At 46.6% G+C, this 26,224-nt stretch overlaps 1 long non-coding RNA gene across 1 annotated transcript; it reads right to left on the bottom strand.

Annotated features, from left to right (window-relative positions):
* Positions 1 to 5,126: 5,126 nt before the first annotated feature.
* LOC116973973 lies at positions 5,127 to 24,882 on the bottom strand. Its single transcript, XR_004412226.1, has 3 exons — positions 24,847 to 24,882; positions 22,765 to 22,767; positions 5,127 to 5,137 (listed from the first exon to the last, which is right to left on the bottom strand). It is a non-coding gene; the product is annotated as an uncharacterized LOC116973973 (long non-coding RNA).
* Between the last annotated feature and the right edge of the window lie 1,342 nt (positions 24,883 to 26,224).

Below are 26,224 nucleotides of genomic sequence, written 5' to 3'. Positions count from 1 at the left end.
GTAGGTGGACTGATTAGCAAACAAGCTGATGGCACAAAAATTGGTGTAGTAGTAAATAACATTAGTGCATTTTATAGAACGTAGAACAGTGCAACACTGCAATGGGCCCTATAGCTCACAATGGCCCACATGATGCCCAGCTGAAATGATTCAATCTGCCTGCACATGATCCATATCCCTCTATTCCCTGCACATTCATATGTCTATCCAAAAGCCTCTTAAACACCACTATCGTATCTGCCTCCACCACCACCCCTGCAAAGGGTTCCAGGCCCCCACAACACTAGTGTAAAAAGCTTGTCCCACACATAAGAGTCTTACAAGAATGGAAACAGGCCCTTCGGCCCAACTTGCCCACACTGGCTTACATGTCCCAGGTACACTTGTCCCACCTGCCTGCATTTGATCTAAACTTGTCTTATCCATGTAACTGTTTAAATGTTTCTTAAACATAGTGATAGTACCTGCCTCAACTACCTCCTATGGCAGTTTGTTCCATCCACCCATCACACTTTGTGTGAAAACGTTACCCCTCAGGTTCCTATTAAATCTTCCCCCCTCACCTTAAACCTATGTCCTCTGGTTCTCAATTCCCCCACTCTGGGCACGAGACTCTGCCCGATCTATTACTGTTATGATTTTGTACACCTCTAGAAGATCACCCCTCATCCTCCTGCGCTCCATTGAATAGAGTCCTAGCCTGCTCAACCCCTCCCTCCAACCACTCGGGCCCTCGAGTTCTGGCCATGTTAGTGCTCCTAAAATGCAACACCTAAACTGCTCACTTTTCTCTGTATTAAATGCCATCAACCATTCCTCAGCCCACCTGCCCAACCGATCAAGATCCTGGTGCAATTTTTGGCAACCATCTTCACTATCTACAATATCACCCACTTTTGTGTCATCTGCAAACCTGTTAACCATTCCATGTATGTTCTCATCCAAATCATTGATATAGATGACAAACAGCAATGGGCCCAGATCGAACCATGAGGCACACTAATAGTCACAGGCCTCCAGTCCGAGAAGCAACCTTCCACCATCACCCTCTGCTTCCTTCCATGAAGCCAATTAGCTGTCCATTCAGATATCTCTCCTTGAATCTCACGGAATCTAACCTTCCAGAGCAGCCTACCATGCGGAACCTTGTTGACTGCCTTACTGAAATCCATGTATACAACGTTTACAGCTCTGCCTTCATCAACTTTTTGGTCACTGTTGGTTTCGAGTCCTTGTAATAATAAAGACCTCACACCTTGTCAGGTTATACACTGTTTATTTAGAATAAACAACTACAAGCTCTCACTTGAGAGTTAACTTCATAATTAAGAGTGCAACAGACCGCGACGCTAGCGTGGGCGTAACTACAAAAGCATGACTCATAACATGAGCCACTAATCTACATCCCCCTCTTAAAGAATCAATAACACTGTATACCCATAACTAAGCAAAGCAAAAATCACAACCGATGGCAGATGTATGTAAAGTCATAGTCCGGATACTTCACGACCGGCCTGCAAACACGACCGGCACGTGTTCGATAGAGGCCATCTCCATTCCTCTTCTCTGGGGACAGAGTTGATGATTTCTCCACCGTGGGGGAGTGGACCAACGCCTCAGGGGTCGAAGCAGGAAACTGTGGCACAGGCGAAGATGGGACAGACAGAGGAACTGTCACAGGCATGGATTGTTGTGCTGGCAAGAGCATGCGAGGGTCACCAGATGCAGATTGAAATGAACTTGTACGATCCAGATAATAAGGAGGATGGATTGGTTCCTTCACAGGCAGAAGATGTTGTTCATTTCGTCGGTAGATGCCGCCATCGGTTCTAACAATGTACGAGCGTGGCTCCGAAGCTAGACCAGAAATCACCCCAACACGGTCATGGCCTTTGTCAGTCTGTAAGCGGACCACTTGTCCTTTGGTCAATGGCGGCAGAGGCCTGCTCGTCTTGTCGAACCACTTTTTTTGAATGTCACGCTTCTGTCGTAACCTGGTTTGAATATCCTTAGGTGGAAAGGCATGTTGGATCAACGTTTGTTCTGTGACGGGCAACAGGGTACGGGTCTGCCTTGACAATAATCGTTGAGCAGGGGAACGCAAGGCAGGGTCACGGGAAATGTTGCGTAAGTTGAGCAAATCCAGGAATACGTCAGATTTGACCCTGTGAAAGCGCTCCATGAGTTGTTTTGCACCACAGACAGCCCGTTCAACAAGCCCATTAGACTGTGGATACTCAGCGCTGCTGGTGATGTGGTAAAAATTCCATCGTCTGGCAAATTCGCTGAATTGTTGGCTGGTGAACTGGCTGCCATTGTCAGTCAGCAGCTTGCCTGGAGATTCATGGATTGAAAAATGACGAGATAATTTCGAAATCACGCCGCTGGAAGTGGGGCTGGTGAGAAAATCAATGTCAAACCACCCTGAATACGAATCCACGAGCACCAAGTACTGCTTACCGTGCCACTCAAATAAATTCACTGCCACTGTAGACCATGGGAGGACACGAGGATGTTGCTTGGAATGGAGGTCCTTACTTAAAAGTTGAGATTGGATAGACTGGGTACGTTGGAGGCTGGGAGATAATGTGTAGAGTTGTGGTTGCTGCACTTCCATAAGGAACTGATAGCAGTCGAAAGAGTGCAGAAGTGATTTACCAGGACATTCCCTGGAATGGAGGCCTGATGTTCTAAGGAAAGATAGAATAGGATGGGTCCGAGTCGTGGCGCCATCGAGTGTGGCAGCCTCGCCTGCAGCTGTTTGTCCTTCACCGTTTTTTTATTTTTAGTTTGTCAAAAAGTTTTGTTTTGGAGGCCCTTTGGTCTTTTTATGTGGGGGATGGGGGGGGGGAGGAGGGAAGAGGGAAACAGTTTTTTCCAGTCGCTATCTGGTCGAGGATGCGTCCTTCCTCCAAGCCGCATCTTCGCCCCCTCCTCGCACCCTACCATCTGGATTGGCTTTCCTGTTGGAGACCGGCTAGAGCTTCAGCTTCAGCAGTGGCGCAGCATTGAAGTGCCATGGCGGAGCGGGCGATGCCTTACCGGGATCTTCGTGTTGGAAGCTCCGGAGTGCTGGGACTGCTGCTTTTAACACCATGGAGCTGAGGTCTGCAGAGCCTCCAGCCGCAGGCGGCACTGACTTTATCATCGTGGAGGCCTGGGATGTTTCGCCGATGTCGCCATTGTTGGAGCTCCGCCCAACGTGGCCTGTGGACTTCGGGAGCCATGGTCTCCGGTAGGAAGCGGCCGTTTGGGAACTCCAAGCCGCTGAGAGTGTTCTTCCGACGCCGGAGCACCATCATCCGACGAGAAGGCCTGAAACATTGGGCCGTCCGTAGCGGCGAATGCGGAGGCCTCAAATAGGGCCCGACCATGGGTGAACAGAGGAAGAGGACTGAACTTTGTGGCCTACCCTCACAGTGGGAAACGTTGATGTGGGGGATGTTTTTAATGTTTAATGTTAAATTCTATAGTGTTGTGTTTATCTTATTTGTGTGCTGCATGGTAACTCAAATTTCACTGCACCAATTGGTGTATGTGACAATAAATGTCCTTTGTCCTTATTCTCACTGGAACATACGTGAGGGATGACATTACAGAGGTTTGTAAAATTGTGAGGAGCATAGAAATGATAGATAGTTAGAGACAAAAATCTGAAGCAACTCAACGGGCCAGAGAGCATCTCTGGAGAAAAGGAATAGACGACGTTTCGGGTGAAGACCCTTCTTTAGACTGAGAGTCAGAGGAAAGGGAAACGAGAGATACAGACGGTGATATAGAGAAAAAGGAAATGCTTCCCTTACATAGATACAAAATGCGGGACAGGCAGCATTTCTTCAGAAAGAGTGTCTCGACCTGAAACATCACCCATTCCTTCTCACCAGAGATGCTGTTTGTCCCGCTGAGTCACTCCAGCATTTTATGTCTATCTTCGGTTTAAACCAGCATCTGCAGTTCCTTCCTACACATAGATAGTTAGAACCTTTTTCCCATGGCAGGCGAAGCCAGATCTATAGGGCACAAAATGAATGTGACTAGGGGGAAATTCAAAGGAGATCTGAAGGGTAGGTTTATTATACAGTGGGTACATACAACATACAATATAGAACAGCACAGGACAGGCCCTTCAGCTCATATTGTCTGTGCTGAACATGATGACAAGAGCAACTCTCATCGGACTGCACCTTAACCATTTCCCTGCATTCCCTGCATATTCATATGCCTATCCCTATGTCTTTTAAATGCCACTGTCATATCTGCTTCCACCTACACCTAGGCTTTATCGGACTTCATCTTTCACTAAATGTGATGTCCTTTATCCTGTATCTTTACTCTTTGGATGTGTTGATAGTAATCACATACAGTCTTTTGTTAGCATTTAACAAAAAAGCTTTTTAAGTACATTAGTACACGTGACAATAATAAACAAAACTAAAACTAGGCATGCACCACTCTCTGAGTAAAGTGGGACAGAGGGAGAGGAGGGCAAGGGGGGTGGAGAGGAGGGAGAGTGGGATAGGAGGGAGGTGAGGAGTGGGGGAGCAGTGTGATAGAGGGAGAGGAAGGGTGTAGGGAGAGGGGTTATGAAGGGAGAGAGGGAGTGACTGAGGGTAGGGGAAAGGAGAGGGAGGGAGAAGTGAGGGAGGAAGTGGGGGAGAGGAGGTGGAGAGGGGAAAGGAGAGGGAGGGTGAACAGGAGGTAGAGGGAGTGCTGGGGGATGAGGGGGAATGGAGGAGAATAGGGGTAGGAAGAGGGATGGCGAGGCGCAGTTTGGGGAGGGTTGCCATGACTCGCGTCACAACGGGGATCTCTGGCGTCACAACGGGAATCTCTCAGCTGTGCCTGCGCAGTTGGTGGCTATGGGTGAGTGGTGGAATATGCCTTGGGGACGGGCCCAACGGGTCCGCACCTGGTCTAGTCTTTCACTAAATGTGATGTCCTTTATCCTGTATCTTTACTCTTTGGATGGTTTGATTGTAATCACATACAGTCTTTTTGTTGACCGGAGAGCATTCAACATAATAGCTTTTCACCGTACATTAGTACACGTGACAATAATAAACAAAACTAAAACTAGGCACTCACCACCCTCTGAGTAAAAAAATTGTTCTGCACATCTCATTAAAACTTTGTCTTTCTCACCTTAAAGCTATAGGTGAGCTGGTATTAGATCTTTCTAGTATTAGATATTTCCATCCTGGGAAAAAGGTTCTGACTGTCTACCCTCTCAATGTCTCTCATAATTTTATATACTTCTATCATTACTCTCCATAACCACCTGGTGTTCCGGAGAAAACAATTCAAGGCTCTCCAAACTCTCCCTGAAGCGAATACCTCCAAATACAGGCGCGATTGGGCGATTCAGCTGAGTTCCAGACTCAGCTCCAAGCCAAGAGCCTCCAAGCTGTGGGCTCCAACACTACCTGGCCTGACTCTCCTGCCCACTCTCCTGGGTCCAACTGCTCCCCCTGTTACTCCAACAGGTAACCTCAATAATAATGCCACTGGGCCCTGCTGCCCTCTTCCCTCTTTCAACCATGTTACCCCAACCACCCCTCACCCATACACCACCGCTCACAGCCCCCCTCCTCACTTAACCCCCATCATCCCCCCACCGTACTTTGTCCAAGCCTCCTATTACCCCTCTGACCCCAGCCCTCTACCTGTCATGTTTTCACCATTTCCTCCCTTTTTCGATACAGGATGGTCTGTCTGCAACAGAAGCCTTACCTTTGAACCCCTCCGCGCCCACCGCAATGAGATCCACGTTCGCTATGATATAGAGCTTATCTTCTATCGCCTCCACCTCTGTGCCTTCTTCTATGGGAAGACTCAGTGATGACTCCTTCTCCCATCTCCTATTGTACTCCCTCAGACGGCCATCTACCCTCTCTGGACCTTTTTATCTCTAACTGCCGGTGAGATATCAACTGTCTTGACCTTTCGACTCCTCTTAACTACTCTAATCCCACCCCCTCAAAACGCCAAGCCCCCCGCTCACTCTGCAACAATCTCGACATTATCATCAAACCTGCCAACAAGGGGCATGACATGGTAGCCTTGTGGACTGAACTCTAATGTGCTGAGGCCAGACGCCGGCACTCGGACGCCTCCTCTTATCTACCCTTTGACCATGACTGCATGGATCAGCACCAGGCTATTATCTGCAGGACCAGGTCTGATTTTATCACCTCTGGTGATCTGCCATCCGCAGCCTACAACTTCATCAGTTCCACCATCAAATTCCCTACTAAAATCCATGTAGACTGCATCTACGGCCATACCTACATAGGTCACATTTGTCACTTCCTTATAAAACTCTTGTTTGTAAGAAACGACCTACAGTGTACAAAGCCATGTTGTGTGTACCAAATTCACCCATCCTCTTCCAAATGGGAGTAAATCCTATCCCAAAGAATCCTCGTCAATAACTTCTCTACCACTGACTTGAGGCACAATGACCTATAAATCCCTGCATTTTACTTCTTAAACAATATAACAACAGTGGCTACTCTCCAGTCCCTCGGGACCTCCCCTATGGCTAGAGAAGATGCAAAGATGGTTCTCAAGGCTCCCGCTATTCCCTCAAGCTTTTTTCAATAATCTTGGATAGATCCCATCAGGCCATGGGTATTTATCCTCCTTCATGTTCTTCAAGACCCCCCAATTCCTTCTCCTTTTTAATCTCATAATGCCTTTGCATATTAGTATTCTCCACACTGATCTCAGTGTCCTCCATGTCCTTCTCCTTGGTGAAACCAGATGCAAAATGCTTGTTTGGTGCCTCACCTACATCCCCACACTCCAAGCACACCTTTCTTACCCTTACCCTTCTTTATCCTTGATAAAGATAAGAAGCTAAAAAAGGTTAAAGGGTATGGGCCAAATATCCTTATTTCCCCGGTCCCATCAACTGATGAGCCTTCGGGCGGCTTCCTAATTTTGTTTCTAATTGGTAAATTCATCCTGGATGCCATGTAATCTACTGTAAATTTCAGGACAGCCTACCATGCAGACCTTACCAAATACCTTTTTTAAAGTTCATGTATAAACTGCCCTGCCCTTGTCAATCATTGCGACCAAATAAATGAGCTGAAGTCTTAATGTAGAGAAATTATATTGAAAGTTGGAGGAAAAAATGCGTGTGAGTGAATGAGTTGCAAGACACAGACACACACACACACATGGACACACACACACACACACACACACACACACACACACACACACACACACACACACACACACACACACACACACACACACACACACACACACACACACATGGACACACACACACACACACACACATGGACACACACACACACACACACACATGGACACACACACACACACACACACACACACACACACACACACATGGACACACACACACACACACACACACAGTGGAGTGGAGTGGAGTGTGGCGGTGCATAACGGCAGCGGCTCGACTGCAGTACGTCTGTCTTCTTTTTTTATTTTTGTCTCGTTAGATGTATGTTTTTGGTTCCAATTTTTATTATTTTTTATCTGTGTAAATGTGGGGGGGAGGGGGGGGGGGGGAACCGTTTAATCTCTTCCCTGTATGGGGACCCGACCTTTTCCCTGTCGGGACGCCGGTGTCGTTGGGCCTAACATCGTGGAGCCTGCGGCGGCCTCCAACCTGAGGGCTCCAGTCGCGGAGCCTGTGGACTCGCCGTCGCAGAGCTGGCCGACTTCAGAACAGGGAGAGCTGTGGTGGCGCGCGGCTGCAATGCGACTTCGGAGCTTCTGAGGCTCCGGCCGCAGGCCAGATGGACAGGAACATCGGGAGCTCGCAGGTCCCTGGTGGGAGACCACTTTTCGGAGCTCCCGCAACGGCAACTTCTCCCACCGGAATCACGGGGTTTAAATGACTCGGAAAAGGGCCTAACATCGCCCGGTGTGGCTTAAACGGCCGCGGGACTTACCATCACCCGCCGTGGGCTTTAACAACGGGAGCCCCAGTCGCCTCGATGCTGCAGTTGGACTGCTGGACCGTGGGAGAAGAACCAAGGGAAGAGATAAGACAAGGTTCTTATCGCCTTCCATCACAGTGAGGAGGTGTTGGAGATTCACTGTGATGGATGTTTGTGTAAATTGTGTTAAGTGTGGGTCTTGGATTTTTTTTGTCATGTCATGACTAGGAATGAAATTTTGTTCAAACCTTGTCTGAATGACAATAAAAGGCATTCTATTCTATTCTACACAGATACACACACAGACACACATACAGACACATACACGACACACACACACAGCCACACACACAGACACTCTCACACAGACACTCTCACACACACAGACACTCACACACCCACACACAGACACTCACAGACACCCACACACTCACAAACACATTCACACACACACAGACACACACACACACAGTCACGGACTCCCACACACAGACACCCACAGACACACACACACACACACACACACACACACACACACACACACACACACACACACACACACACACACACACAAACACACACACAAACTGACACACAACAGACACAGACACACACATACACTGACACTCACACACACACACACACACACACATACACACACACACACAGACACACACACACAGACACTCACACACACACACACACACACGTTCACATACACGCTCACACACACACACAGATACACACACGCACAGACACACACACATACATACACACACACAGACACACAGACACACACACACACAGACACACACACAGACACACACATACACAGATACACACACACAGACACACACACTCACATTCACTCACACACACACACACACACACTCACACACACTCTCTCACACACACACACACACACACACACACACACACACACACACACACTCACACATACAACATATATATGACAGTAAACTTTATTCAATACTCACACGGCTCTCCACTGTGGGCCTTCCGCAGTTAGCAGCACTTCCACATTCAGCGTGACCTCTGCACTCACCGGAAATTAAACAATCAGCGTGACCTGTCCACTAAGCGGAAGTGACAAAATGAGCGGGACTTTTGAACCAAACACAGTCGGATCTAATAAATAAAGCATTGCAGTGTCAAGTACAGACGGGGCAGCAGGCCAAACAACGCATTTCATTTATATTAAGGGCTAACAAATCATTTATTCAAGTACATTGCACTCACAGTTCTGTTGATTCCCAGCTTAGAATGAGAGTCGTGGCCTCTCCCTAGCGATCTTGCAGATAGACTGTCACATCCAGGCATCCGGGCTTTTATAGTCCTGCCCCCCCCCCCCCCCCCCCCCCCACCCCCGGTGATTGGCAGTCGAGAGGATCTCAAGGTTTTTTAAACACTCATAACTCTTTTATTCTTCATCGATGGGAAAAAATCTCTAGGCCTGATCAGCGGAGGAGGACTGTGAGTAAGATGGCCAAAAATCACAACCATATATGGTAGCACTCTTTCTAAAATCAAAAAACAGCGCAAAGAGGAAGTGGTCAAGATGAGACTTTTAATTATATAGATAAGACTATTATGAAGAAGGAAACATGCTTGTGCCTGCAACAACAAACAACACATCTAAGGGAGATTCTGTATATAAGGAGCAGGTGAATCTTTGTTCGATGAGCAACCTATTAGATTGCTCCCAGCATCGCTGTATTAGATGCTCTTGAATAAAAGTCTTGATTGCCTGGACTGGTGTGTTTTAAAGTTTTCTTTAACAATATGTTAGTGGGTTGTTTAGGACTAAATGCAAGAAGTCTTGGAAATAAAATATTGATCTGAAGACAGGGATATAAATTTGTGAGCAGAGCATGATGAGCATTACTGAAAACATGATTTGAAGAAGGGTAAAAATGGTTATTCAACATGACTGGTTAAAGTTCAAAAGGTGCATTAGAACACCACACCATACAGGCTACCCTCCAAGTTGCACATCATTATGAATTGTAAATAGAAGATTACATGTTCACCGATTCCATTTCCTGGAACTCAAAACCAAATAACATTGTGTCAATATCTTTTTGATTTACTATTTATGGTTTATTGCAGGGATCCAAGAAGTAGATATGTGGGCAATTAGTTGCCATTCCTGATAACATGGCTTTTAGATAGGTTGGATTCATTGTTGATAATAAAGAGTGCAAGAGCATGGAATACTACCACCTGCAGGCTCATAATATAATCTGCAGTCATATTATCATAATGGTTAGAAATTCTGTGGAAAATGATATAGATCACGTCAGGCACATGTCAGAAATGACACAATACTCCAGGTGTGGTCTCACTAGGGCCCTGTACAACTGCAGAAGGACCTCTTTGCTCCTATAATCAACTTCTCTTGTTATGAAGGACAACATGCCATTAGCTTTCTTCACTGGCTGCTGCACCTGCAAGCTTACTTTCAGTGACTGATGAACAAGGACACCCAGATCTCGTTGTACTTCCCCTTTTCACAACTTGACACCATTCAGATAATAATCTGCCTCCCTGTTTATGCCACGAAAGTGTATAACCTGACAATTATCCATATTAAACTGCATGTGTATCTTTGGTGTAAACCAGCATCTGTAGTTGTTTCCAATAGATTATTGAGTGGTTCTCCATGTTCCACATAATCTGAAGAATAAGTCTTTTTCTTATACTAGGTGCTTAATATTGGACAATATAAACAGTGAGCTTTGATAACAGTACACAATGCACTTGACCATGTTTTAATAATTAATCAAGAACCAAAGGGCATCAGGTCGGGTTGCTATCATCAAGGAATAACTCAATGGGCCTGCCCAGACGATATAATAAATGCAAAAGAGCCTCTTTGAGGATATATTCATTATAATATTGAATATTGTAATTAATGTAAAAATTAATTTCTCCTTTATGAGTGTTGTTCTAACACAAGAAAAAAGTATGTCACTACCTCTGTTAAATGGTATGGAAAGAATGGTCAGAAGTGTACACTACCTGGTCACAATATCACAATCCAGGGTCTCAGATCATTATCAGAGAGAAGATACTGTCGGATGAACATCTGATAACAGTAAACTATCATGCTACGAATTGATTCATATGAGATATTGAGATATATTGCAACTAAATTTCTGTCAATCCAACACGTTCATGCTGATTGAAAAGCATTGATGGAGGGTGAGATGGTCGTTCATGAATGGTCTGAGAAGTCTAATATTCAGAAGTGTGGTGGATAAGTAGAGGACATTTTGAAAAAATGTACATTGTGGTAAGGGCCTGGAACTGTGGACTGAATGCTGAATACCCATGGATTATGATTTTACTTCGGAGTCATGTGGGTGACTGTTACGACTCCCGAATGCAAGTACTTCAGAGCCACGTAACACAAGTCAAAAACCAGGTTCAGGTTCAAAAAACAGTTTTAATTATTCATTGGAACACAAAACTCAAACCTGATTTAAACAACCCAGTCAGGGATATGGATAAACCGACAAACAATTTAACAATGCTCCAGCCAGCCACGCCATGGGCTGTCGAACCGGAGATTCCAAAACCTGCCCAAAGAGTTACAACCCTGAAACCAAAATACACAAAAACTCTAAGGTCAGCCCTTATCCGTCCCAATTCAATATCTGTTAACAAGGAATGGTGAAAATACACAAAGTTCTATGCCATGTGGTCAGGCTTTCCTCGGCCACACCAACAGTCTGCTCATCAGTCAGAGTCTACGACGAAGAGATGAATCCTGGGAAGCTCTGGTATTTATACTTCAGATGAGTCACCCGTCACCTGACGCAGCTGGGCCAATCGGGTACAGGAGCCTTTAACCCCTCGATTCCAGACTCACAGCCACGAGGCCTGTACTTGGGATAGAAACAGAGAAAGGTAAGTACATAGCATTCACCAGGAGGGGGAAGCGCCTAACACCCCCACCCAAAGATACTGAATAAGTTTCTGAAAATGAACTAAAAAAACACCACCAAATTTCAGCAACTATTCAGTAACACAGACATCACTGGCGCGACAATGCATCAGCCAATACATCATCCTTGCCACGGATATGCCGGTCAAATGAGACAACCGCAAGGGAAGCGTCTCCAAAGCCTCAGAGTTACTCAGCTTTCCCTGCGTTACTGCCACAGACAACCGTGCCTCCCCCACATCACCACCCGTGTCAGGGGGCAGCACCACTGCAGCCAAAACAGGCTTAGAAGGACATAGCTCCGACCCATCAACCTCCACAGGCTCCTGCTCATGGTACTGTTTCATCAGGAGCCTCAACGGACCACGTACAGTATGCGCGAACACCAGGTCAGCAGGACTGAACCCTAAAGACTCCTGCACGACCTCACGCACCGCAAACATAACTAGATGAACCCCCTCATCACCGTCTTTTTCAAACTCCAGGCAGTAAGTCCTCAACATAGATTTCAAAGTCTGGTGAAACCTCTCGAGAGCTCCCTGGCTCTCAGGATGATGCGCACTGGAGTAACAATGCTTAATATCTAACAACTTCATTACCTGACTAAAAACCTTCGACATGAAGTTGGTACCTTGGTCACTTTGCACAACCTTGGGCAAACCGAACAACGAAAAAAACTTAGTGAGAGACTTAACAATTGCAGGGGCAGTAATTCTACGCAAAGGGACCACCTCCGGAAAGCGGGTAGTCGCACACATAATTGTTAATAAAAACTTGTTGCCCATCCTTGTCCAAGGTAGAGGGCCCACACAATCAACTAGAATCCGCTCAAACGGCTCACCGACCACAGGGATTGGATATAAAGGCGCAGGAACAATCGATTGGTTCGGCTTTCCTGCCACCTGGCAAATGTGACAACACCTGCAGTGCTGTTTCACGTCCTTTTTCAACCCTGGCCAAAAAAAATTCCGTAAGATGCGGTCATACGTCTTATTGACCCCCAAATGTCCACCCAGAGGACCATCATGAGCCAAACAGAGTATCTCGTCCCTATACCGACGAGGCATCACAATCTGATCAACCACGCTCCAATCATCATGCCCAGATATATCCAAGGGAGACCACTTTCGCATCAGTAAGCCATCCCTTAGAAAATACCCCTTTGCTGTGGAATCCATATCCCCCTCAGGCACTGCGCAGTCGAACAGGTCAGATAAACCTGGATCACTCTTTTGCTCCTCAACCAGCCGGTCACGTGACAGTGACACCGGCACATTTCCAGACACTATCCCATCTTGAGATGGAGAAACACCCTTCACAACACAGGATCTATCATCCTGATCCCCAAAAATGCTCTCACTCAGGTCCACCACATCCTCAAACTTCGCCTGGCTCTTAGCCATAGCCCTCGTGACAGCACAAGCTGCGAAGACCTTTGGATGCTGCATAGCCAATCTATCAGGATTCTGCACCATCGGAACAGCCGTCACCTCAGGAGTAACTAAAACTCTACCTCCTGCCAAGTAATTCCCCAAAATCACAGAAACTCCCCCAACGGGAAAACACGGCCGTAACCCAACAGTTACCCGGCCGGAAACCAACTCGGACTCGAGACTCACGGTATGCAAAGGCACTACCATGTCATCCATCCCGAATCCTACCACTGGGACACTTGACCCAACCGATGATTCCCCAGAAAACAGCAGTACACCATCCAATATAAAGGACTGAGTAGCACCAGTATCACGCAAGATGGATACTTGAACTCTATCACCCCCATCCTCTAGAGAAACAAAACCATTCATGATGAACGCAGAATAATTCCTACACTCATCAGACTCAGGCACCTCAGGTACGACAGGTGCCTTCTGTGTTCCCACCAAAGCCACAGGCTTTGCATTTTTCTGCTTCAGAACGGGACACGACTTTAACATGTGCCCTCTCCTTCTACAATAGTAGCACACAGGACCTTCATCAGTCCTTACATTTCCGTCAACCTTATCAGCTCGGACCTCCCCCTGTATCAACGTGCTGCCACTTGCAGGCACAGAAACAGCTTTGACACTGCCACCGGCGACTCCACCACGATCAACCGGCCGTGCACCAAAACTATAGGATCGCCCAACAAAATCAGATTTATGAGTCAATACATACTCATCTGCCAACACCGCAGCCTTAGACACCTCATTCACCTTCTGCTCATTAAGGTAAGTAGTAACCCTCTCAGGGAAACAGTTCTTAAAGTCTTCCATAATCATCAAGGCCCGCAGTAGCTCAAAATCCTTCACTCCTTGAGAAGCGCACCACCTGTCAAAAAGTGCCTCCTTCTCCCTAGCAAACTCCACATAAGTCTGACTATCAAACTTCCTAAAGCGCCGGAACTTCTGCCGGTACGCCTCTGGAACTAATTCATAAGCCCTTAATACTGTAGACTTAACACACTCATAGTCCAGACTGCTTTCAACAGATAAAGACGAGTACACCTCCCGTGCTTTACCCACAAGGACACACTGCAATAGCAAGGTCCACACGTCCCTAGGCCACTTCAAGGACAAAGCCACCCGTTCAAACACTGTGAAATACTTGTCCACATCCTCCTCACGAAACGGGGGAACCAGGTGGATGTTCTTGCTCATATCAAACTCCCGTTCCTTAGAAGAAACCCGGGAATTATCTATTTCTTTTGCCCGCAACTGAAATTCAGCCCTTTTGGTTTCCTCCTCAAGCCGTTTCATTTCAAGAACATGCATGAGCTCTTTCTCTTTTAACAAAGAGGCAATTCTCTGTGACTCAAGCTCCATCTCCTTCAGTTTAATGATGGCCTCCATGTTCTGAACTGGCTGAACAGAAGGTGGGGGACTGTCTGCACCACCAGGCAAAACCCCAGCCTCCACCAACGCAGCCCACAACTCCGATTTAATGGAGTGTTTCTTTGAATGCTTGTCAACAGTCACGGCATAGTTCTCAGCCAGCAAAATCAAATGCTCCTTCGTACATCTATCAAACAACTCCCGACTAGGAGCCTCAACAAATTCTTTCACCTTAAATTCCATTTCTAATGTAGCCCCAAACCACCAGCTAAAACCTGGGCACTAATGCTACCACAAACAGGGAAGAAAAAATTCCCTTACAACACACAGACTTCCTCAGTCCAGAAGCCTACCAAAAAACCCCTCTAAAAACGTCTAGGGTCCTCAAAACTTAGGACGAGCCCCCATTTTGTTACGACTCCCGAATGCAAGTACTTCAGAGCCACGTAACACAAGTCAAAAACCAGGTTCAGGTTCAAAAAACAGTTTTAATTATTCATTGGAACACAAAACTCAAACCTGATTTAAACAACCCAGTCAGGGATATGGATAAACCGACAAACAATTTAACAATGCTCCAGCCAGCCACGCCATGGGCCGTCGAACCGGAGATTCCAAAACCTGCCCAAAGAGTTACAACCCTGAAACCAAAATACACAAAAACTCTAAGGTCAGCCCTTATCCGTCCCAATTCAATATCTGTTAACAAGGAATGGTGAAAATACACAAAGTTCTATGCCATGTGGTCAGGCTTTCCTCGGCCACACCAACAGTCTGCTCATCAGTCAGAGTCTACGACGAAGAGATGAATCCTGGGAAGCTCTGGTATTTATACTTCAGATGAGTCACCCGTCACCTGACGCAGCTGGGCCAATCGGGTACAGGAGCCTTTAACCCCTCGATTCCAGACTCACAGCCACGAGGCCTGTACTTGGGATAGAAACAGAGAAAGGTAAGTACATAGCATTCACCAGGAGGGGGAAGCGCCGTCCAGCACGCATGCGCGACATGAGCGTTCACGCAGGGCACAGCGACGAACGGGAGTACAGGGCGCTCCCGCTACAGCTTAAAAAAGACGGACCGTCAGGTAAGTTTATTCTGAGGTCGTTTTTTCCGAAAAGAGTTGCTTTGTTTTGTCTCACCAGGAATATGAGCAAATCAAGGCAAGCAAAGAAGATCGCCCCCCGTGCTCCAACAGAGGAGCGTTCCATTAGTGGGGGGGCAAGAGGCGGTAGGACCGCACACCCTGCGATCCGCCATCCCCGACACCGAGCCGAGCCCAGTCCCGCTAGCGCAGCCTGAGCAGCGGGCTGGATGTAAATCGGCACGGAAGACTAACCGGCCAGTGGTATCCGACTCCTCGGACAGGGACGTCTCACCGCCCGAGCAGGGCAGAGACAGTCGCCTGAGCTGCGTAGAGCGGCTCATGGAGCAAATGCTCCAGCGAGACTTGCTTCGGGAGCTGGAGCAGTCTCGCCAAGGGAGTTCAGGCACTCCCGCCACAGTGCCTCACAACGCACTGGCCATCGCTTCCCCCTCAACCGAGGGCAGTGTTGGCGACCAGGCCTGGGCTGGTCAAGAAGAGGGCTCACTGGCCGAAGATGTAGAGAGTACGCTTGGGGTACAGGACCAGGAAGAGCTGCTGGGTGTGGTCAACCGCTACGTGGCAGCTCCACGAGCAGGACGGCCATTAAAGCCATAACTGGTGGCCAGCATTAATTACCTGTCCTTCAAGCCCCTACAAGAGCAGGTAGTTAATGAGGCCCTAGAGCTGTATTCGGCCCCAGAGAATTGCGCCTCGCTCAACATGCCGGCCGTCAACAGCCAAATCTGGGGGCACGTTGGGCCAAATATCCGCAACCAAGAACTAAAACTACAGTAGATCCTCAGGCTCCTGACGTCAGCCATCACTTCCTATGCTCGTTCCGTGGATGGGGTGGAAATGACCACGAATCAGCAGGATACATTGGCACTGCTGTGCAATACCCAATTCAAAATCAACAACCTCCGTAAGGAGATAAGACCTGCCCTCAACCCGAAATTCGCAGGGTTGTGCAAAATGCCGGCCACAGAGCCACAAATCCTGCTCTTCGGCAGGGACCTCTCCAAAAAAGCAAAGCCACAAAACCCAAGCGGCAGTACCCCACTGCGTCCACCAGTCTACGTCAACCCTATGGGACTGGTGAAAGCTCGGGGTCCGCACATTACCCCGGAATCCTTTTTTAGGCCAGGGCCCAGAGCGGACCCCATGGAAAATGCGCCACCCCCAACCAGCAACACATCGTCCGACAAAGAAACAGAAGAAACACCCGTAACCATGGAGGTAGGTGGGTCTGGCTCCTACCAGCATATAAAAAGTGGGGGTTCTATACTAACAGGGGGGAGATTACACCTGTTTGTGCAAGCATGGAGGTCTATTACGAATGACAAATATATACTCAACAGCATTCGTGGATACAAAATAGAATTTGCTCAAGAAAACATGCCACCAGTTCAGCATACACCCCAAAGGGTCTTTTCCCTCTCAGTTAAAGAAAAACGAGAGGGCCAAGCTGAACTGGTGAGGCTAATTACAAAGGGTATCATTGAAAAAAACAAACATGGACCCTTGGAATTTGTCTCAAATATATTCACTAAACCTAAAAAAGATGGTGGATGTCGCATCATCATTGACTTAACCACTAAATATGTTTGTTAAGTATATACATTTCAAAATGGAAACGTTTGTAACTGCCAAACAACTGATTTCCAAAGGATACTTCATGGCAAGCATCGACCTTAAAGATGCTTACCATTCAGTACCCATTCAAAAGGATCATCGCAGATACCTGAAATTTACCTGGATGGGGCAACTATGGCAGTTTAAAGCGTTGCCATAGGGAGTTAACATCAGTTAACATCAGCCCCAAGATTATTCACCAAGATACTAAAACCAGCCTTGGCAATATTAAGAAAACAGAAACATATTGTCATGGCATATCTTGATGATATCTTAATAGTAGGCAAAACCTTGGAATTGGCTATATCAGCTGTATCAGCTACCAAACAATTATTTCAAACCTTGGGATTTGTCTTACATCCAGATAAATCTAAGTTGACGCCATCCACAACCATGGACTATCTGGGATTCACAATTAACTTAGTCCACATGTCTGTAACTTTGCCAAAAGACAAAGCAGCAGAATTGGCACAAACATGTAACAATTTAATGGTCAACGATCGACCAACCATTCGACAAGTGGCGAGAGTAATTGGAAAGATGGTAGCAGCATTTCCAGCTACACAATTTGGACCTCTGCACTATCAAAACTTACAAAGAGCAAAAGTGCAGGCGTTAAAACGACATGCAGGTCACTTTGACCGAGTCATGAAATTACCCACTGAAGCAATATCAGAGTTACAGTGGTGGGTAGGGAACATTTGGCATAGTTCCAGCCCTATCACCATCATTAACCCTACGTTAATTATTCAAACAGATGCCAGTGCTCAAGGCTGGGAGCAACTAATTCCATATCCAGCACAGGTGGTAGATGGACTAACCTATAGTCATCGTTACTACATACACTGGGCATAAATTATCTGGAAATGTTGGGTGCATTTTATGGATTAAAAGCATATTCAACAAATATGCATCACTTCCATGTTCGTTTACAAATAGATAATACCACGGTGGTGGCCTATATTAACCATATGGGTGGCATAAAATCGATATCATGTGACAAATTGGTCAACACAATCTGGCAATGGTGTGTCGACAGACATATTTGGCTATCAGCAACTTACCTACCAGGTAAGCTAAATACAGTGGCAGACAACAGGTCACGCAAATTCAATGATAACACCGAATGGATGTTAAATCCCAAAGTATTTGCTAAAATTACAAAGCAATATGGCACGCCAGATATCGATCTATTTGCATCCAGACTAAATCACCAGGTTCCTATGTATGTCACTTGGGAACCAGACCCTTAGGCAGCAGCGATAGATGCGTTCGCGCTGGACTGGGGAAAATTCTTCTTTTATGCATTTCCTCCCTTCTGCTCATCAGTCGGGTACTACGCAAAATACAAATGGACTCTGCTTCAGGTATTTTGATAGTACCCGACTGGCCTACACAGCCATGGTTCCCAGTGCTCCTCGACATGTTCGTCGAGACCCCAATGACTTTCCCCAGTAGCCCAGAATTGCTAACTCACCCAGTATCAGGCATAAGCCACCCATGCCACGATAAACTTAAACTCCTGGGTTGCAGATTTTGCTGGGCCTGGGATTGTCAGAAAACACCATCAACACTATGACAGCATCCCACCGCGTATCCACAAGGAAACAATACTTGTCAAGTATCAAGAAGTGGGAAAAATACTGTTCGGACACAGGAACCACATACTCAATTACAACTGTAACCAATGTACTTGAGTTCCTGGCAGGCCTTCACCACAATGAAGGACTCAGCTACAGCGCCATTAATACAGCCAGAAGTGCTCTCTCAGCCTATTTGATTCAGGCACCAGGACAACAGGCCATGGGATCCCACCCGCTGGTGATCAAGCTCATGAGAGGCATATTTAACTCCAATCCCCCCAGACCTAGGTACACCCAAATCTGGGATGTCAGTGTGGTCCTGACATACCTTAGGGGATGGTCACCAGCTAGGTCCCTCACCCTGGAACAATTAACTTTGAAGACGGTCATGCTGATGGCACTTGTGTCAGCACAAAGAGTCCAGTCACTTCATCTATTACGATTAGACAACATGGTTGTAACATCAGACCATGTCTCATTTACTATCCAGGGGCTGGTCAAACAGAGCAGGCCAGGAACATCAAACCCAGTCATGGAATTCCGGGCTTACCCACCAGAACCACGGTTATGTGCCATGACCCACTTACTGAGCTATATTGACACGACAAGAATCCCTCGAGGTAGAGAAAAAGCCTTATGGGTCAGCCACAAGAAACCTCATGGTGGGGTGACGAGTCAACCCATTTCAAGATGGCTCAAGCAGGTGCTGAAAGCTGCTGGTGTAAAAACTAACGTGTATAAATCTCACTCCACCAGGGCAGCATCCACGTCGGCGGCTAAGAGAATGGACGTGCCAATGGACCGCATCCTGGCTACAGCGGGGGTGGTCTGGGGAAAGAACATTTCAAACTTTTTATAATAAGCCGTTGGCAGAACCTGCATCATTTGCAGAAAAAATATTAGAATCTGCAAATATATAATTTAAGCCCGGGGGAGCAATTTGTTTTTTGTTATTGTTTAATAAACACCATTATTGTTTTTACAAACAGATTCATGGTTGATTACGATAACATACTTCCTCCCTCGAACGACTTCGGCAGTGAATGAAGTATGAACTGTCACATGGTTTGAAATCACAGAGCTTTAAAATCTTCACGTAGTCACTCACGTGACTCCGAAGTAAAATAGTAAGATTAAACGAGAACTTACCAGTTTGAAGTTTGATCTGTATTTTATGAGGAGTTACGATGAGGGATTACGTGCCCTCCGCTCCCACCCTCAATTATAGAGATCATCTGGTATTTAAGTTCTCCTTTTCTTTACTATTTTTATTTCAATTATTGTGTCTTTCTGTGATTCCACACTGCTGCTTTGAAGTATGTCGTGCATGCGTGCTGGATGGGTTCTACACGTAATCCCTCATCGTAACTCCTCATAAAATACAGATCAAACTTCAAACTGGTAAGTTCTCATTTAATCTTACTATTATATCACCTGCATACATATTTGCACAGTTATTGATTGTAAATGCTATGATTTTTTACATTGGCATACAGTATAATAGAAAGCAATATAATTTGAAGACTGATGTTCGTCAAGCAGGTCGGAAGTGAGATAAACAGACATCAATTACTACCAGAAGTTTGATTAGATTGTATAATTCATATGGCTTACTTAGGCATGTACGGGAATTTGATGAAGAAAATTCCATAAATTATAAAGAAGATGAGTAGTTTGTCATATGTTTAACCCAAGAGCTTACATATAGAATAGCTGCAAGAGAAGATACAGAGAGTGGATCAATGTGATTTAAAGATGCCAAGAAGCTTAGTGAGGCAGAGGAGGAATCAAGTGTTTAGATCCTACAGCACAGCCAGCTAAATGTAAAATAAACATTGGCAATAAAACTGATCATAAAATAATGTATTTTATTGCACCCGTTTGTAGGTAAAACAGAAGAATGGCTTTCTAGTGACATGAAGCAGCAGGTTAAAGATAACATAGCAAAAACAAAGATGAAACGCTGTTGACCAATGATTAATCACAACATTGATCAATGATGAATTGTTTCAAAGGTGTAAAATCCACAAGTTACCATTATGTTATAGGAATATGGTTAGGGGCGGCATGGTGGCACAATGGTAGAGTTGCTGCCCCACAGCACCAGAGACCCAGGTTCGATCCTGACTGCGGGTGCTGTCTGTACGGAGTTTGTACGTTCTCCCTGTGACCTGCGTGAGTTTCCTCGGAAATCTTTGGTTTCCTCCCACACTCCAAAGACGTACAGGTTTATAGGTTAATTAGCTTGGTATAATTGTAAATTGTCCCTAGTTTGTGTAGGATAGTGTTAAAGTGTGAGGATCGCTGGTCCGGGCCTGTTTCGGCAATGTATCCCCAAAATTAAAAAAATATATACAGATGATACGAATCTTTGAAACACCTTGGGTTGTCTCGGAGTGTTTCCCAATGCAGTTTCATAAATCCAGTCCTGTCTCGACCCCCTGGGAAACTGACGGGAGCGCCAATCAATTGCAACGGATACAAATAATGTCATACACAAGAAAGGGCAGATGCTGGTTGACAAAAAGTAAACACACAGTGCTGGAGTAACACAAAGACGCAGCAGAATTTTGGAAACATCATCCCGTCACCCATTCCTTCTCTCCAGTGATGCTGCCTGTCTAGCTGAGTTAAAGAGTGCCCACGGTAGACTCACGAGTCACTACGGTAAATTCACGGGCTACTACGTTCTTATAACGAGTTTAAAAGTTTAACATTTTTACTTCAAGGGTAAATTTGACTCATGGAAATCTTTCATCATGTTGAAAGGTTTTCACGAGCTAATAAGTTTCTCGAGTACCTGCCGTTAGCGTTACGAGTTCCGACGTTCCCGTTACTTTAATTCTACGTGATTACGAGTTTGATTTGTTTTAAACTCGGGATCACTCGTGGGTTGACTCACACCCTGAGACAGGGGTTTCAGTGTTGACCATGATTATTGGTACTTTTGTTGCAAAGAAAGAAGACAAATATAGTTAATTCACCAAACCTGTTCAGGACTGCTCCCATGCTCAATGTGTGCCTTAGGCATTTAAATAATGGCCGATTCTTTACACCTTGACAGAATTTACAAAACACGCATTTACTAATTTTGTCAAAGGACAGTGAAGGAAATCTGTTCCATGAGCCCACATACACAGTGGGCACTACTCTTCCCCAACATAGCACAGAAACAGGCCCTTCAGCCCAACTTGCCCATGTCCACCAAGATGCCGCATCTATACTAGAGTTCCACCTGCCCGTGTAAAAGAAAGTTGCCCCTCAGATTCCTATTAAATATTTCCCCTCTCACCTTAAACCTTTGCACTGGTTCTTGATTCCCCCACTTTGGATAAAAGACTGTACATGTAGCCCAGTGCCTTTTGTGCCTGGAGTGAAGAGAACTGTCTCACCCTGAACACAACAAAGACTAAAGAGATGGTGGTTAACTTTGGCAGGTCCAAGCTCCCCCTTCAGCCGGTCAACGCTGCAGGGGCTGACATTGAGGTGGTGCAGACATATAAATAACTTGGAGTGCACCTTGACAACAAACTGGACTGGTCTGTCAACTCTGACTCCCTCTACAAAAAAGGCCAGAGCAGACTCTTTTTCCTCAGAAGGCTCAAATCCTTCAATGTGTGTAAGGATATGCTGCACATGTTTTACAACACAGTGGTTGCAAGCGTTACTTTCTACGCTGTTGTCTGCTGGGGCAACAGCATTAGTGCAAAAAACAATAGGAAGCTGGTCAAACTGGTTAAACGAGCTAGCTCAGTGCTGGAGGGGAGAGTAGACTCTGGGATGGAGGTGCTTGAGAGGCGTATGAGGCACAAGGTGCAGGTCATCCTGAAAAACCCCGGGCAACCCCTCCATATAATTCTGGAGAGTCAAAAGAGCACTCGGAACAACAACCGGCTCCTCTCCCTGCCCTGTAGAACGGAGCGGTTCAGGAGATCCTTCACCCCTGAAGCCATTAGATTTTATAATTCGGACCGCTAGGCTGTAGGGGGATGCATTTTGCAATTATTAATTTTTAACTGTTAATTATTGGTCTTTTTAAGTATTTATTGCTCTCAGGTAGTGTCCACATTGTATTCTATGTATTTTCTGTCTGCGTTCGTTTTGAATCTGTGGGTTTGTTGGTTGGGAGCTTCTGGACATCTGAATTTCCCTGAGGGGATCAATAAAGTATTTATTATTATTATTATTGATTCCGCTCATCTATAAGATCACACCTCATACTCCCGTGCACCAAGGAATAAAGTTATCTGCCCAAACTCTCCATCTTTCCTTTAGAAGGGAGACTAAAACTGAACACAATACCAACATTTTGCACAACGATAACATCCGAAGTTCTAGATTCAATACCCTGATCAATGAAGGCCAATGTACCAAATGCCTCTTGATCACCCTATCTACCTCTGATGCCTCTTTCAAAGGAGCTATATACCTGCTCCATGATCCCCCCGCTCAACACCACCCAGTGCCCTGCCATTTATCGTGAAGGTCCTGCCCTGGTTTGACTTCCCAAATTGCAACAATCCACACTTATCTGCATTAATCTCCATTAACCATTCCTCAGTCCACTTGCCCAACAGCGCAGTTAGATGAAGGGGTCCCACTCGAAATGTCACTCAGCCATTTTCTCCAGAGATGTAGCCTGCCCGCTGAGTTACTCCAGTACTTTGTTATTTTTGGTATAAACCAGTATCTGCAGTTGGTGAGACAAAGCGTTGGCTTGGCGTTCGTTTCGCCGAACACCTCCGCTCGGTAAGCATTAACCGTCCTGACCTCCTGGTGGCTCAGCACTTCAATGCCCCCTCCCATTCCGTATCTGACCTCTCTGTCCTGGGCCTCCTCCACGGCCAGAGTGAGCAACACCGGAAATTGGAGGAACAGCACCTCATATTCCGCTTGGGGAGTCTGCATCCTGTTGGCATGAACATTGAATTCTCACAATTCTATTAGCCCTTGCTGTCTCCTCCCCTTCCTGCCTCTCCCACAGCCCTCGGGCTCCTCCTCCTCCTTTTTCCTTTCTTCTCCCCGCCTCCCCCACCCCCCATCAGTCTGAAGAAGGGTTTTGGCCTGAAGCGTTGCCTGTTTCCTTTGCTCCATAGATGCTGCTGCACCCGCTGAGTTTCTCCAGCATTTATGTGTACCTCCGTTCTTTCTACACACATTGATTAAGAGCCTGTTGTAATTTTTGATAACCATCTTCCCTATCGATGAAGGGCAGGCACGGGTTATTGATAGGGGACGATCAGCCATGATCACAATGAATGGCGGTGCTGGCTCGAAGGGCCGAATAGTCTCATCCTGCACCTATTTTCTATGTTTCTATGTTTCTATGATACCACCTGTAATGATGTGACCCGAACACACATTAAGATACAACACATATTTATTAAATCACTTACAGCATAGGAGCTGCAGTACGTTACAGCTCCGAGCTGCTACATTTACTGGCGAGCTCTTGACATTATAAAGCACGTACTAGGTGGAGTTATTACTAACAAATACCATGATTGGCTAGCATGCAATAGCCATTCTACATCACTTCTTGTAGAAATAAAGAAACACCGGTAGCTAAGCAATATAAGCAGAATGTTAAGAACATACTAGCAATGTTAAACAAAATCACCATATCTAACGGGTGGCCTTCAAACCCGTCTGGCCCTCATGCAGTACGAGACCGCCTCACCTCCTTTCACAGGAGAAAAGACCAGGGAAGGGAGTGGGGAAACAACCAGCGACTCGACAGGCACAGTGGGAGACGAAATGGGTGAGCCAAACTACACGGGGAGACCGCGGTAGGAACGTTTGGTGGTGGGGAAACTGGACTAACTGTGGGAGTGAGCACGAGGCGCGGGGCATCAGGATATGGAGTTGCAGGACGCGGTTCCTTCACCGGAAGGATGTGTTGACGGTTGTGTCTGTAGATGACTCCGTCCACTTCGACCAGGTATGAACATGTTTCTTTGACAGGGCCGTGGATGTGTCCCACTTGTGCATGGCCCTTGTCGGTCTGCAGAGGAACCACTTGTCCACATGTAAGAGGTTTAAGTGGTTTGCTGGACTTGTCGAAGAACCGCTTCTGCGTGTCACGTTTAATTTGCAATTGTTTCTGAACCGCAGGTGGAGAACGAACTCGTGGCTGCAACAGCTGCTGGGAGACAGGCAGGGGAGCAGGGGTTTGGCGAGACATCAATCGTTGGGCTGGAGAACCTAGTATTGGATCCCATGCAATGTTCCGTAGATTGAGTTGGTATACGTCAGATTTGGCAAGGTATGATTGTTCCATGAGTTGTTTTGCACTCCGAATGGCACGTTCGATGAGTCCGTGGGACTGCGGGAACCCGGGACTACTGGTAACGTGTTGAAAGTCCCATCGTTTAGCAAAGGTTTTAAAAGCTTTTTTTATTTTTTTTTCTTCTTTTTTAATCAAAAAAATGTATTCAATTATTAAAAAATAATATTTACACTACAATAAAACAAGCCAGAACCCACCACCATAATACAATACAAACATTTATCCATAATAAACTATTATACAATTATGATACAATACTTATTGAGGATGCATTCTACACCCTGCGGAGCCCAGCGGTCCCGGAACTCCCTCAGGGTGCCTGTGGACAGGGCGTATTCCCTTTCTAACCGCCTTAGGCTATCTTTTAACTCTTTAACGATTAGGCTATCGGCTTGACGCATATTTGCCCCCCCCCCCCCACGGGCACGGACGTATCACCGGAGAAGGGGCAGGCAGCCGGCTCGGGTAATGCCCTCCACCGTCTGGCGCCTTGACTCGCAGATGGCCAGCTTGGCCAGGCCCAGGAGCAACCCAACCAGGACATCTTCAGCCCTACCCTCTCCGCTACGCACAGGGTGTCCAAAGATGAGGATGGTGGGTGAAAAATGCAGGGAGCGGTGTCTGCCCGCCCGGTCCAGCGTCTCCATCCGTGGCGTCGGAGCCTCACCAACGGCTTGCCTGGCGACCAGGAGACCGTCCTCCCATCGCTGGGCGGGAGTAGCTGAATCTGAACCCAGCGGCTGTAACCCCAACACCAGACGCCGCTGCGGCGGGGCCCGCTCCCCTCGCCGCTGGGCCCAAGCCATCTTCCCCCCTGCTGGGCCCACGCCACCCCCGCTGGGCCCACGCCACTCCCACTGAGCCCACGCCACCCCCACTGGGCGCAAGCCACCCCCGCTGGGCCCACGCCACC

Source organism: Amblyraja radiata, chromosome 6, assembly GCF_010909765.2.
Source record: "Amblyraja radiata isolate CabotCenter1 chromosome 6, sAmbRad1.1.pri, whole genome shotgun sequence".
NCBI lineage: Eukaryota > Metazoa > Chordata > Chondrichthyes > Rajiformes > Rajidae > Amblyraja > Amblyraja radiata.
This window is presented reverse-complemented; position numbering and strand designations above follow the sequence as displayed.